Source organism: Pleurodeles waltl, chromosome 4_1 (genome assembly GCF_031143425.1).
Source record: "Pleurodeles waltl isolate 20211129_DDA chromosome 4_1, aPleWal1.hap1.20221129, whole genome shotgun sequence".
Classification (NCBI taxonomy): Eukaryota; Metazoa; Chordata; class Amphibia; order Caudata; family Salamandridae; genus Pleurodeles; species Pleurodeles waltl.
Genome location: NC_090442.1, coordinates 453,207,164 through 453,222,125, shown reverse-complemented (window position 1 = coordinate 453,222,125; position 14,962 = coordinate 453,207,164).

Genomic DNA, 14,962 nt, shown 5'->3' with positions numbered 1-14,962 from the left:
ACAGCCAAAAAAAGGCTTGGCACCTGATGGGGAAAAGGCCTGGCTGCAAAGGGGTTAAGGAGAACTTGTTTATTCATTGGATTGCATCATTACGTACCTGGATCAACTTTGAAAGCGAAACTGAATTAAAATGAGAGCTGAGTGCAGTGATTTCTTATTCTTACATTCGATGTTTGGGTGACAGGGTTAGTTTATAACTGTTTTTTTGTTTTTTTTAAAGAATATATCGTTATTAAGATTTGAAATTGCTTTTTGTATTCCTCAATCTTAGAGTCACTAGATCAAAAGTGTCTACTTTATAGACTTTTTAAATGCTTAATTTGTTTTTTTATATCTGTGGCCGCAAGCCCTTATTGGCGTTCCGACTCTATTATCCTTGTTTTTGCCTTAAGGTTTACCCAAGAAATATGGACGCGGTCAATGGCAGAATTCTGACACTAACGAGATAACAAGTTGCCACCGATTTAGAGGCTACCAGGAACTCACTGGAGAATGTGTGAGGGTCTAGTGAGACTTAGCACCTGTCGCAGCCAAAGTATAATAACGCTTCTTCTTAAAGAGCATTTTGCTTCAAATATTAATAAAAGTGTATATTTTTGCCGCTTTGCTTCGTTATAGCAATGCGCTAAAACAACCAATGAGTTCTTTTCTAGATGAAAATGTAATTACAGCAGTGCCTACCTTCTAAGTTGCAGAGATTCTCTACACTCTCAAGAATTAGAGTTATAATTAAATTAGGAAGCCATAAATAGGACACCTTTTAGGGTTTTCCCAGAACTATTAGTCCTTCATCCTTTTGTGCACTTAAATTTACCAACTTCATATAATTACAAAAGCATAAACACTATTAGTAAAATGTATTAATTCTCCTGAGGACTAAAGGCAGTGCTTCACCCCACTGGTGGTGAATCAATTACCGCAATGAAACTCTAGACACTGTACCGTCCCTTATTGTGATTTTAGGATATTTTAGAAATGCTATTCATACACGGAGGTTGATCTAATAGTTGAACTTTAGAATGTGATATATAACTTTTTGAAAATAATGCCTTGAGCGGCTGATTAACAGCCATCTGCTAGCATAATAACATTTATCCAATACTCATGTTATTATTAATGAACATTCATATATGTAATAGACTATGTTAATATTGTAGAGCTTTCTTATTGGGATAGATCTCATGCTATAGCGTTAAAATGTACATCCCAGTCTAAAGAGAAAATTGAAGAGTAGTGGATTATTTCCTAACATTTATGTGAATTCTAGATTTCTGTGCGTATTGCCAAAATTAAAATTGCTGATTTTAATGGTCACTGGTGCTATAAGGGGCCAGGCTTGACTGTTCCCATTGGCACAGGGCCAAGTCAAATTTGCATATTTCAGTTCTAGGTTTACAGTGGGCAAAAAGTGATGAAATGGGGCGCTACAGGATGCAGTGGCTACGACTTTTGCAAGCATTCCTCCCATCAACTCTGTGCTACAGTGTGACACCCAGTGACAGTAATACCCACATGTGTGCCCTTTGCTATGTAACTCAAGAGGTGTGTGTGTGTGTGTCTTTTCAGTCCCACGAGGAACCTGGTTTATTATTTTTGGAAATCGCCCTTTCTGCAGGGTTATACCCAGACTTTTTGCTTTCCTCCTCCTATTTTTCCAACTAATTTTTGGTGATGTTTAGGATTCTGGACACTTTACTACTGCTGTCCAGTGCTAAAGTACAGATGCTCTGTTATCTAAAACATGGCAATATTGACTTAGCCACAATTGGCATATTTAATTTACTTGTACGTCCCTAGTAAAGTGCACTATATGTGTCCAGGGTCTGTAAATTAAATGCTACTATTGGACCTGCAGCACTGATTGTGCCACCCTCAACAGTAGCCTTTCAAACATGTCTCAGACCTGCCATTGCGGGAGCCCGCATGTGCAGTTTTAAACTGCCATTTCAACCATTTCGACCTGCAATTGGACCCACTTGCCAGGGCCAAACCTTCCTTTTTATTACATGTAAGGCACTCCTAAGATAGAATCTAGTTAGCCCTAAAGGCAGGGTGCAGTGTATTGAAAAGTTTGGACATTTACGTTTAAGTTTAACATGTCCAGTTAGCGAAAAACCTCTAAATTCATTTTTCACTATTGCAAGGTCTATCTTTCCCATAGGATAACACTGGGATTACCTTAAAACATCTTTTAAGTGTAATTTCCAAATTGGAAAAGGTATAAATGTGGAGTTTGATGTCCCTGGACTCACAATTTGAAAATAATAATTTATGATAAAATTGGATTTCATATTGTCAGCGTAAAAATGCCACTTTTAGAAAGTTGGCATTTTCCTACTTTAACCATTCTGTGCCTCTGCCTGTCTCTGAATACACGCCTGGTGTAGATGACAGCTGGGCGTTGTGCAATTCCTGTAGACAGTCACATAGAGAGGGAACTTGGGGTGTGACATTTTCATCCTGATGGCCCATCACTAGGCTGATGGGCAATTAACTGGCTTGATGGGGAGGGAGACAGAGCTTAGCACTGCCTCCCCTACTCCTGATTAGGGCTGTGCCTCTACTCACGCAAAGGGCTTCATAACCTCATTTAGAGTGTCTTGAGTAAGAGAGGGCAGGACAGGGACCTTGTGGCCTTCAAAGGAAGGCCTGGATGTTTCTCCCACTTTAAAGAACTAGCGCACCAAAGTATCAATACTGGACCTCAAACCCCATTAAATCAGATCTCTACTGGAACCGAGGGCACTCTGCCAGGAAGAAGGACTGCTGTGCTGCCAGGAGGGACTGCCACTCATGTATGGGCTACTACTACTGTGTGCTGTGCTGTAGGAGGGGCTGTCAACTTGCTGTTTGCTGTGCTATGCTGGCTTGCTGTTTCCATCTTGCAGTGACAGGGACTATACTTGTTCTATACATCCTTGCACCCAAGAGTCTCCAAGGGCTTGCCACCTGTTCTCTGCAGTCTCAGGGACATCAAAGACTTCTTTGAACTCTCCTGGTGCTGCTGGAGTCTGCCCCCATGAGTCCTATACTTGCCTGAAGTCCTAGGCCTCAGAAGTGGCTTTTGCAGCTGCGAACCTCAAAAAGTGATACATAACCCCAGGAATGGCAGAAAAATCAGTGCATCGCATCTCAGACAGCAAAACAGTGGCTGCCTGATGACTACGAATCACAGACTGCACTGCCCAACAAAGACGCTTTGCATGGACTGACAATGATGCATCACATCCACCTACACAAAGCCCACCAATCACGCAGCACCCCAGGCGCGGTAAAAATATTGAAGCACTGTGTCACTGCGAAGGACTCACTGCTCCATTACAAGGTACTGTTCAGCTGACCCTGCATGGGTTCTGTAGCCGGCCTATGCTCTATCGCAGTCATGCTGGGTTTTAGATTTACACTGGTCTCTCATGACCTCAAGTAAACTTTTGACTGCTAGGGACTTCTAGGCACTGTTTTCACATCTAGGGCCTCATTACAAGTTTGGTGGCCCGAGGAGCGCCATGCTGGTGATGGTGGTTGGACCACCAACAGGTTGGCATAGAAGACCACCAAATTATGACTTTGGCGGTATTCCCCATGGAATACAGCCAAAGCACCGCCAGTGCGATCATACCGCTACAGACGAATAATGTCACCAGCAGGCCGGCGGGGACGATGTTACCCTCAGATCTATTACGAGGCTGCACACCACCAAGATTTCTGCTGCGGTCTCACCACCACGGAAACCCAGGCGGAAACAAACTGTATAAAAGGAGACACTCAACTTCAGGAAGCCACAGTCGTCAGGAGATGCCATGGAACCACATCTAGACGTCATCCCACTGCTCCTGCTCGCTGAAAGACTACAGAATCTTCACCGACGATGACAACAACAACTGTAAGTACACACACTAACCTGTTACTGTTGTATATTGTTAAATTTTGTACACTTGCATAATATACCATAGGGAAGGGGGTGTGAGGGCTACACCCACACGAAACAGTACACTAACATGAACACTCACATACAACAAATACAACCAAACATATAATGCACACACAATGCAGCCACCACACACATAAACAGACTACATATCAAAAACACACACTTATGCACAGCACAGGCCCAGTCTCACACAATACCATGAAACATAACAACACATCACAACAACAACACAACCACACAATTAGAAATAGATAGGCAATCACTCACAGCAAACACTACTCAGTCACACATGACACATACAACACAATGGACAACCAACAGGCAACAAACACACACAATTATGCAATCATACAGCTTACCAGTCAACACACGCATCACACACATCACATCTTACCTATAATTCCATGCACAATGCATGCACACTCACACAGTCAAAACACACAAGGCCACACAACACAACAACAAACATGTCATCACAAACAACACAAAATACCATCACAACAACATATCTGCTACAAACAAATGCCCACTACACAAGACACACCCTATATCTGAGTGACAAAAGCAATGCTCACACCATCACATACTGCCCGTACAATACAGGAAGCACAAGCACTGCACACACACAAATACCGGCACACAACCAATGTCAGTCAGGAACAACTTTAACCTAGGAAAAGAAATGCAGGACAAAGATGTAACCTGAAAACCAACAACTGGTTGGTGTCTTTATATGTTTGGAAGCATGAAATAGATAAATACAAGGCCATTAGCTAGTCCAATATCCAAGCAACTGTAAATTGCCAAAGGCATCATATGGTGCCCCCAACTTGACCCCTGACTTCCATGTAACATCCACAGGTAGGGGCATCATGGGGGCAGACAGGCACCTCAGGGATGATGGGGGGTGGTGGAGGAGGTGGGGTTTGGGCTTAGGCTTGGGAGGGGTTTAAGATTTTGCTGGGGGGGTTGTTTTAGGCTTGGAAAGGGGTTGGTCATCTTGGGAGGGGTAGACTTCTTGGTAGGGAGAGTCATGGGTACTTGCATGGGGTAGAGGAGGCCTTGGAGGTAGAAAGGATGACATTGGGCAGAGAAACAGAACATTTAGGAGCTCCACAGGGGGAGAGGAGGAGGGAAAAGGACAAACTCAGAAAAGAAGGTTTTCCTACACACAGGGGGATGGTGAATCAAAAGGGTTTGGGTGTGGAGGGAGAGGTAGTGGTTGTAAGAGGTGTTGGTGTGGATGCCTTGGGTGCGTGCTTGTGGGAAGTATGCTTGTGGATGGTGTGTGTCTGTTAGAATGGGTGAGTGAGGGTGTTTATGTGTCTTGGGCTGAGGGAGGTGGAGATGCTGGAGAATGCTGTGGTGTGTGGGTGACTGTCAGTTGGGGTGGTGACTGCAGATGTGGTGGATGTGCTGCATGTAGGCATGTATGTGGGTGTGGTGTCTGTGGATGTGGTGACTGGGGTGGATGCCTGAGGGTCTGCAGGGTACTGTGTGTGGCTAGGATAGGTGTAGTTGCTGGATGTGTGAATATTGCTCTCGTGTCTGCATGTGTGTCAGGTGTGCTGCCTGTGATGCTGGGGGTTGTGGGAGTGTCAATGGAGGTTCTGACTGTTGCTGTGAGCACATCTCAATGTTGCTAGGGTGTATGCCGGTGGTGTGTCCTGTGATGCTTTGGTTTGTCTCTGCTACCCTTGGATGTTGAGGTGGATGCAAGTCTGTCTGTTTGTGTGCTTTGGCTGGGTCTGGGAAGGGTATTTTGAGATAGGGAAGAGGAAGGTGCAGTGGGGGCAGGAGACAAAGAGTGAATGGCTACCATCAGTGTGGAGGCTAGAGCCTGAAATGATCTCTGTAGGCTAGCCAGTGCCCCGTGAATGCCCTCCAAGGATGTATTACTCTGTTGTATCTGAGTTGCCAGTCTCTGGATGGCATTCACAATCGTTGACTGACCCACAGAGTTAGACCTTAGGAGGTCAATAGCCTCCTCACTGAGTGCAGCAGGGCTAACAGGGGCAGGGGCAGAGGTGCCTGTGGCAAAGGAGGCTCCTACTCTCTTGGGTGAGTGGGCACAGCCTACTGTGTGGAGAGCAACGTGGGCGGTGATAGAAAGGGAGGTGTGGACAGAGATGTGTTGGGGTGGTCACAGTTGGGCCCCCCACTGCCAGGGATATGTCCACTGGAGGAGGATTCCAAGGATGATGAAGTGGATCCAGTCTCCTCTGTGGCCCTCCCCTCCATTCCACTGGGTCCCTCCGAGTCGGTGTTCTCATGACTGGAGGTCCCGTGGCCAGCAGCTTCCCACTCTGCTTTGACCCATCTCCTTTGCCTGCTGATGCTGGAAAACAGAAAGTGAGGTAGGGTCACCACATTCTTTACATACCACTTACACACACTGTACACATTAATAACATTACATCTAGTTGTACTACATCCACAGATAGAACCAGTTTTGTGCCAACATTATGCCACAACATAATACAATGTACACCCCTACATAAAAACCTTGTCAGACACCAGCTAAGCCACCTATCTCACACCTACAGTACCATCATATCAGTTGAGCTATCACACTAACCATTCCATGATAAGCTAACATGCCCACATTATACTGGGCCCCTATCCACAGAAACATAGTCAACCAATAACCAATCTATGGGAAAGAGTGGTAACATTGCTTTCCACATATTACTTAAACAAAACCTACACATACTAACATATTGACCTATTTGTAACAGGCAAGGGGCAATATCATATGCTAAACACAAGACAGCATGTTGCATACAATCCATAACCATTTAATGTCACTGAGTTCACATCCTTCACAATGGAAATCAGTAATCATGCAACTACTCTAATTGACATATACAAATCTGGAGTTTGATAGAGTCAGACCACATGTCAGCAGCACATGTATCAGCAATGATGTAGGAAGGGATGATACATGCTTTGTGGATCAAGTCATCATTCTCCTGTAAACAAAGTATTGCACTCTTTAAGGGACTATTTAGCCCTCAGCATTTACCCACACACAACCACAGGTAGTATAACAACTCTTTCAATACAATGGGCACCTGTCAGGTGCAGGGAGGTGGCATATAGTTCAACATGTCATAATATTATTCCATCAATAGCCCAATGACTGAGTGGCAACATCACCATCCACACATCAGCCAGAACTAGCCTCACATTTGTTTGTTTAAAAATAAGAGACACAAACCGCAATTTGGGTGACTATGATAGGGTAATACACCTTGATGCAAGCCAAACGCATGAATACACATACCATTCCAACATCATGTGTATGTGAACTCCCTCAACAGCACCTTATTGTAGTCAGTGCAAGCAAAAGGTTTCCATACAAAAAACATTCAAACCATATCCAAAATAGCAAAAGAAGGTATGTTTAAGACACAGTACATGTGTGATTTTAAACAGAACCTTACAATGTACACATGATGTTGGCAAAAACCTGTTCTGATTGTAACTGTAAAGAAGAGGTCTTGGACTATTATTCATGCCCACAACGGTATGGCTAAGGAAATAGCTGTGTACCCATTTCCCTTCTGCAGAACATGAACATTACACTATTATTCATAGCTCTGATATCAATGTATGTGATCCCATAGGAGTCTAGCAATATCGCCAGGGTAACCTACATGTCAGAGGTCCCCTCAGAGGCCTATCTATATCCCTCACATACCAAAGGGGTTCACCTTGTAATTACTCAGAATATGTTATGCGAGCACGACATGTGAAATGTCAGATGGACATCACAGCCTCACATGATATTGTCACTCATCAGAAACCTTATGAAAAGTATAGATAACTTTAACTTGTCTTACTCGATGTTGCACATAGACATAGATCAGGGGACATTGTAATGGACAGAGGGCAGAAACCAGGACAACTTACCATCATGATATTGGGAGTATAGACCTGCAGGTGGGATGGAACAGCCAGGAATGAAAAGCTTGGAATATATATGACACAGTCACATGTGCATAATCACATGCTTCTCTACAGAGAGGAACACATAAGTGAGTAAGTTGTTCCTCAGTTGTGCTCACCTATGTGCAATGTTGATGACTGTACAATAGTGTATTTCTTGGAGAATTTTAAACCCTTTGCACTTACTACATTGTCACAGCTTAGATTATTTCACTTCTTACACTAACCTGGTAAAGGAATGACAATTTGCTGAGCCTGTACTTACTCCTTTGTGGCTGTGGTGCTCCCCTCAAACCCCATTCAACTCAGGGTAGGCCACTGCCAATATGCTGGCCATTAGGGGATCAAGGTCTGATGGGCACTCCATCCTCCTTGGGAGGCCATCCCTAGCTGGGCCTCTGCGCTCTTGCGGGCCCAGCTTCTCAGGTCCTCCCACCTCTTCCGACAGTGTACTCTGCCACCTGTGGACCCCCAGGGCCCACACTTTCTTGGTGATGTCACGCCAAATCCCCTTCTTCGGATGGACCTTGACCTGCATGGATTACACAGACAAGAAGAGAATGTCATGTCCATATGCACCATACCAAAACAAGGAGGGTGAAAATGCAAGTAAGTGCAGGTAGCCATACACAGACTTTCATCAACATCCTCTTCTTTGTGGAATGACCATCTGCAGTCAGGCCATGTGTGACATTGAGACAGTCAAACAACATACATATCCAGTACCAGGTGTTGCCTTCAAACATATGACCAGATCACAAGCATGTCTTTGAACATGGTATATCTGTCAAATCATTTTTCACACCACCTTCAAATATAGGCCCGTATTTATACTTGTTGACGCTAAACTGCGCTAACGCAGTTTAGCGTCAAAAAGTTTTGCGCCGGCTAACGCCATTCTGAAGTGCCATGCGGGCGCCGTAGTTATTGAATGGCGTTAGCCGGCGCTAGCAGACCGGCGCTGCCTGGTGTGCGTGGAAAAAAACCACGTACACCAGGCAGCGCCGGCGTAGGGAAAAATGGCGTTAGGGCGTCTTAAAAATGGTGCAAGTCAGGTTGACGCAAAAAAATCGCCTCCACCCGATTTGCGCCATTTTTTACGACGCCCAGACGCCATTTACATGGCTCCTGTCTTAGTAAAGACAGGAGTCATGCCCCCTTGCCCAATGGCCATGCCCAGGGGACTTCTGTCCCCTGGGCATGGTCATTGGGCATTGTGGCATGTAGGGGGGCACAAATCAGGACCCCTATGCCAAAAAAAAATATATATATATTTTTTTATACTTACCTGAACTTACCTGAATGTCCCTGGGATGGGTCCCTCCATCCTTGGGTGTCCTCCTGGGGTGGGCAAGGGTGGCAGGGGGGGTCCCTGGGGGCATGGGAGGGCACCTCTGGGCTCATTTTGAGCCCACAGGTCCCTTACCGCCTGCCCTGACCCAGGCGTTAAAAAGAGGCGCAAATGTGGGGTTTTTTGCCCCGCCCACTCCCGGGCGTGATTTTTGCCCGGGAGTATAAATACGACGCATTTGCGTCGCAGTCATTTTTTTAGACGGGAACGCCTACCTTGCATCTCATTAACGCAAGGAAGGCGTTCACGCAAAAAAATGACGCTCTTTCCTCATACTTTGGCGCTAGACGCGTCTAATGCCAAAGTATAAATATGGCGTTAGTTTTGCGCCGAATTTGCGTTGAAAAAAACTACGCAAATTTGGCGCAAACGGAGTATAAATATGCCCCTCAATGTGGTACAGTTTGTGGGTGAGTCAGGGTACATACATCGCACATTCACTACTATGGGGGTCATTACAAACCTGGCGGACGGTGTTAAAGCAGCGGTAAGACCGCCAACAGGCTGGTGGCCTTTTTTGGGGAATTATGGCCATGGCGGTTACCGCCATGGTCATCTGCCGCTTCTCCATTCCGCCCGCCAGGTCGTAGATGACCGCTGGGCTGGAGACCTGGGTCTCCAGCTCCGCGGCCGTGACAATACCGCCGCCGGTATTTTGACCCGGCTTACCGCCGTGGATTTCCAGCGGTAGGAACCGCCATGAAATCCATGGCGGTAAGCACTATCAGTGCCAGGGAATTCCTTCCCTCGCACTGATAGGGGTCTCCCCCACCGCCCACCCCCACCCCGACTCCCTCCCCTACACCCCCCACCACCCCTGCCACCCCCCAAAGGTGGCAGGGCCCCCCTACCCACCCCGACCCCCGACATTACCTTACACATACACACCCGACACGCACGCAGGCACCACCAACACACATACACGCACACACACTGACACACATGCCAACATCCACACACACAGTCAGACACGCACACCCACATTCAAACATACATGCGCACATCCACACAGACATCCTTACAGACATACACGCACTCAGTCCCAAAACGCACACCACCCCCGCAAGCATACACACACTCACACACCCCGTCTACATACACCCACGCACAAACCCATGCACCCACACAACACACCCCACCACCCTCCCCTGATGGACGATCGACTTACCTGTTCCGTCGATCCTCCTGGAGGGGACGGGAGCCATGGGGGCAGCTCCGCCAACACCACACCGCCAACAGAACACTGCCACGGTAAAACACAGGACATGATTCGCTGGGCTGTGTTCTGTTGGCGTGGCGGTGGAGGTGGAGCAACCTCCACTTCCCCGCCGCCCGTCACTATGGCTGTTGGCGGCTCTCCATCGGAAAAACGACGTAGAGCTCCCAACAGTCATAATACACTGAGCGGAAAACCGCCACCACTGGCGCTCTTCAGCACGGCAGTCCCTCGGCGGTCTTGTAAAAAGACCGCTGAGGTTGTAATGACCCCCTATGTATTAGGACTAAAATCTATATATGAACATGTGCACATGTCCATCTCCCCACACATGTCACCTCAATCCTTCATTCAACCACAATTACAGAACATCATCATACACTTAACGATTCAAACTTTGGTATTGCTATGCACTTACATGCTCATCTGGTGCATCATAGAGCTGTTGATACAGGGGTAGGACTTCCTTCACAAGCTTGTCCAGCTAGTCAGGCAAGGAGGCAGGGGCCCTATCACCTGTAGAACGTGACATGATTGCTCCCAGAGGCAGTACAAAGCAGCTCAGGTCGTGAAGGTCTTGCTGGCAGTAGTCAGGAGTCAAGTGAGGGTTGAAGTTTGAGACGGTGGTTACAACCGCCATGTACTGGACCGTCACCGCCAGCGGACGTCACCATTGGGCCAAGTCTGCCAAAGGCAGCAATGTGTTCCAGTGGCAATGTCCACTGCAGTCATATTCACCTACCACCATGACGACATCCGCCGGCTGAGTTAGGCCACTTCCTAATGTCCAGTTCTGTTGGTCAAGCAGCTGCCATTTTGAGGCTCATAGATGAACAATAATGTTTAGAAAGGTGTGTCACTAACTGTGAAACGTTTCTACAACATTGTGTTCACTGCAGAAATGTGCATGTATCATGTAAAAGATGTTGAATAGATGTATCCTGAGTTATATACATGAAATAATATTGTCAGCAGAGTAATGGCAATCTGTAAATGATATAGGTGTACCAAATATGTGCAACATGTTGAGTAAGTTAGTGTCACATTCACTTTCAGTGACATGTTTATCCATTCAAAGAACATGATAGGCGTTAGAGGATCTGAATGCAGTAATAAACCAAATACTGCCTAGGTATGTGTTGACTGCAACATTTTCACAGTTTCATTTTTCAATAAGTAGCATTAAATGTGACATAAGTGTGATCACACTTATGCTATACAGATTCTGTGACACACATACATTCTCTTGTTCTCCTGCATAGTTACTCTGGCATGAGAAGAGCAAGATAACCTCCAGTGTACCATCCACTGTAGAGGAGTGACATGTGATTCCAATCTACCACCTGGTTAGGCAGACAGGGCCATATGTACGAACACTTTTTCCCATAGACACAGAATGGGTAAAAACCTTTGCTACATCTGGCCCACAGTGATGTATTTCTGTTGTCATTTGTAGCCACATCTGATGCCTGCCATTCATAATCCCAATAGCATACTTCCCATTGTACAAGTCATGTCAGTGCTGCACTTCCTGGCCACTGGGTCCTTTCAAAATAAAATGGCCCTAACTTCATGTCTCAGCCTATGTTCAGCCTTGTCTTGAAGGCTGCATTGTTGAAACATCTGGACAGCTACATCAGATTTCCACAACATGAATATTTGGCCCATGCAAAGGCCGTATTTTATGCTTTGGGACACATTCCACATGTGGTGGGAGCCACAGATGGCACCCATGTAGCCTTGATTCCCCCAAATGCCAATGAACAGGTGTATAGGGACAGGAAAATATTCCACTCCATCAATGTTCAAGCTTAGCATGTCTGGCTGAAAACTCTACATTTCACAAGTTTGTGCAAAGTATCTGGGCCAAGTCCATGATTCCATCATCATGCGGTACAACAATATCCCATTGCTGATGAAACGACTACACACAGAGAGAGCCTGGCTGGTTGGTAAGTCACATATGTCATGTGTGTCTGTAACGTATCTGCTAACAGATATGTGGATGTCCAAGATTTATGTGAGGCTTGTTGTAACTATTCCTTACAGGGGACTCTGGCTACCCAAACCGTCCTTGGCTGCTGACACCAGAGAGGTACTGAGCCACACCAGGGGACGCCTGCTTCAATGAGGCCCACAGAAGGACAAGGCATGTCATGGAGCAGACCTTTTGGGCTCCTAAAGGCAAGATTTTGCTGCATCAATAGGTATGGAGGATCCCACCTCTACTCACCCAACAAAGTATGCCAAGTTATTGTTGCCGGTTGCTGTCACATAGGTTCTGATTATGGGAATGAGGCTACTGGATTTGGGCAGTAGGATCACCTGGATTGTGGGTACTAAGTTCAATTCCACACCTAGTGACACCTGTCAACCTGATGAAAGTGTATCTAGGTGAAAGTGCACAACTGCAGGCGTAGGTAGCTAAAATAACGTGTATAAAATATGGCTAAAATAGCTATACAACACTGCATGCTCCAGAGCCTCGGCCTGAAACGTCAGATGCCATTCATACCAGATGAGGGTGAGCCAGCAGTTACTGCGGGTGGAAATGTAGATTTACCAAGTGAGAATAAGCATGATGAGGATGCAGCTGGAGACATCAGGGCTGATCTCATCATTCAGTACTTCACCTGACGTAAGGTATGTGATGTAATTAAAGTGAATCAGTGGGGAATTGGTGTGGTTAGGAATGCCTGATAAGGTTTGTAGTATGACCATCAGAGAGGTCATAAGTGGCTCCAAAGCCCATGACTCAGATATGCATGCAGATTGTTACATGGAGTCGTGTATACACAAAGTCATAAACATATTTTAGGTTTTACACAATGCACAGAGTTACATTTGTATATATGAATTGGCTGTGGTATGTATATTTATCAATGTGGCCTATACCTTATCTTTGTCATTTACAGATTTGAGATTTACTTTTTTGGACTATCCTCATTTGGCAATATCAGATAGTGTCACAGGCAGATGGGATTTGCAGACTGACATGTGAAGTGAACATGGATGAATCAGGTACTGTCAGGCATGAGATGTGTGGTGTGAGAGTTCTATGCCCAGAAAGTCAGGACAGTGGTATGGCAGTGTCCTGTTCCACACTAAAGACATGTTTGGTATTGGAGGTAGGGCAAATTGTGCCATGTCTGTGTTCATTTTTCTCAGACACATCTCAGAATGTGGTACCTATACCCTCTAACATCATAATGATTTGTATTTGTACCTTATATGCAGCTGTCAGTGTGTTTCCTCTTTGCAGACCAATGTGCATGTGTCTGAATACTGACATAAGTGGGTGGCAAGCATACAGGTACCTGACCATGGTAAGTGGAAGGTTCCACGACTGGGGACATTAGTACTGACCTCAGTCTCTTTCATGGGGTCTGTTAATTTGGGAGTTATGGTATGGGTATGCAATAACTCTTTAGCTGATGATACATTGAACCAGTATGTTTGCCTCCTGAAATAGTGAGAGACTGATATGTCCCTAACTTCAGCAGTCTGTGGGTTGGGAGTGTATGACACCTATGCTAAAATACTGAAGGTAGCAATGATACTTCTCTGTGTGATAATTGGCATTCTCCCACTCTATGTGTGGGAGATTCTAATTCAAATTATTAGAGTAATGTCTATCATAATTAATCAATGCAATGTCTAGCCTGGTTATACAGTACATGTGTGATGAACATGACAAAGGTTTCACATTTGAGAGGAACATTTTTGTGCAAGAGTTGTCAAATGACAGTTGTATATGTTTGATAAAAAAAAACTCTAGCACATGATTTGTGGTTAAGTGGTATGTACAGGGGAGTGCAGAGCTAATTGAGTGAACACAACACAAAGTAAACAGTGAATGGTTCAGTCATGGTGGATGAAATCATCAGGGTAGCTGCTACACCATTTGGGAACACAGTTCCAGTGTCCTTATACCATAGGAAAATGGAGGTTTCAGAACAGTCAACAGAGAATATCTGTGCCACACAAGGGAAACCAATCAGTAGAGGCTGACTTCCTGGCAGTGGTTTTGGTCTTGGCATCTTCTCCTCCGGAATGTTTGGGGGAACATCCACGTGTTTGGGGTGTTCTTCCTCTACAGAGGGTGGGATGGCTGAGGCATATCTTTCCCCGGGCAGGGCCTCCATTCCACTCACTGCCCCCGATGTAGAAGGGCCTGATGTTTCATTGTTAGTGGAAAATGCCAGATATTGGGTAAAAAACCTACTCAGGGTGGTATTCAGGTCTCTCAGCATCCCAGCAATGGATGCCAGGTGGGCATTTTGGGCCTGCCACTACTGCATGACTTCCTCATGGTTGTCCCTCTGCAGCTGTCTGATCTCCCCCATCATGGTGAGTACCTAGCCCAACATGCCTTGGGATTGTTTGTAAACTCCCAAGACTTGAGAGATGATTTCCTGGTTAGTTGGGTCTCTGGGATCCTCAATCCTCTGGTCCACACCATCCCTCCTATGCACCCTGCCCCCATGTGCCTGTGCCTCTGGCACAGTTTGCC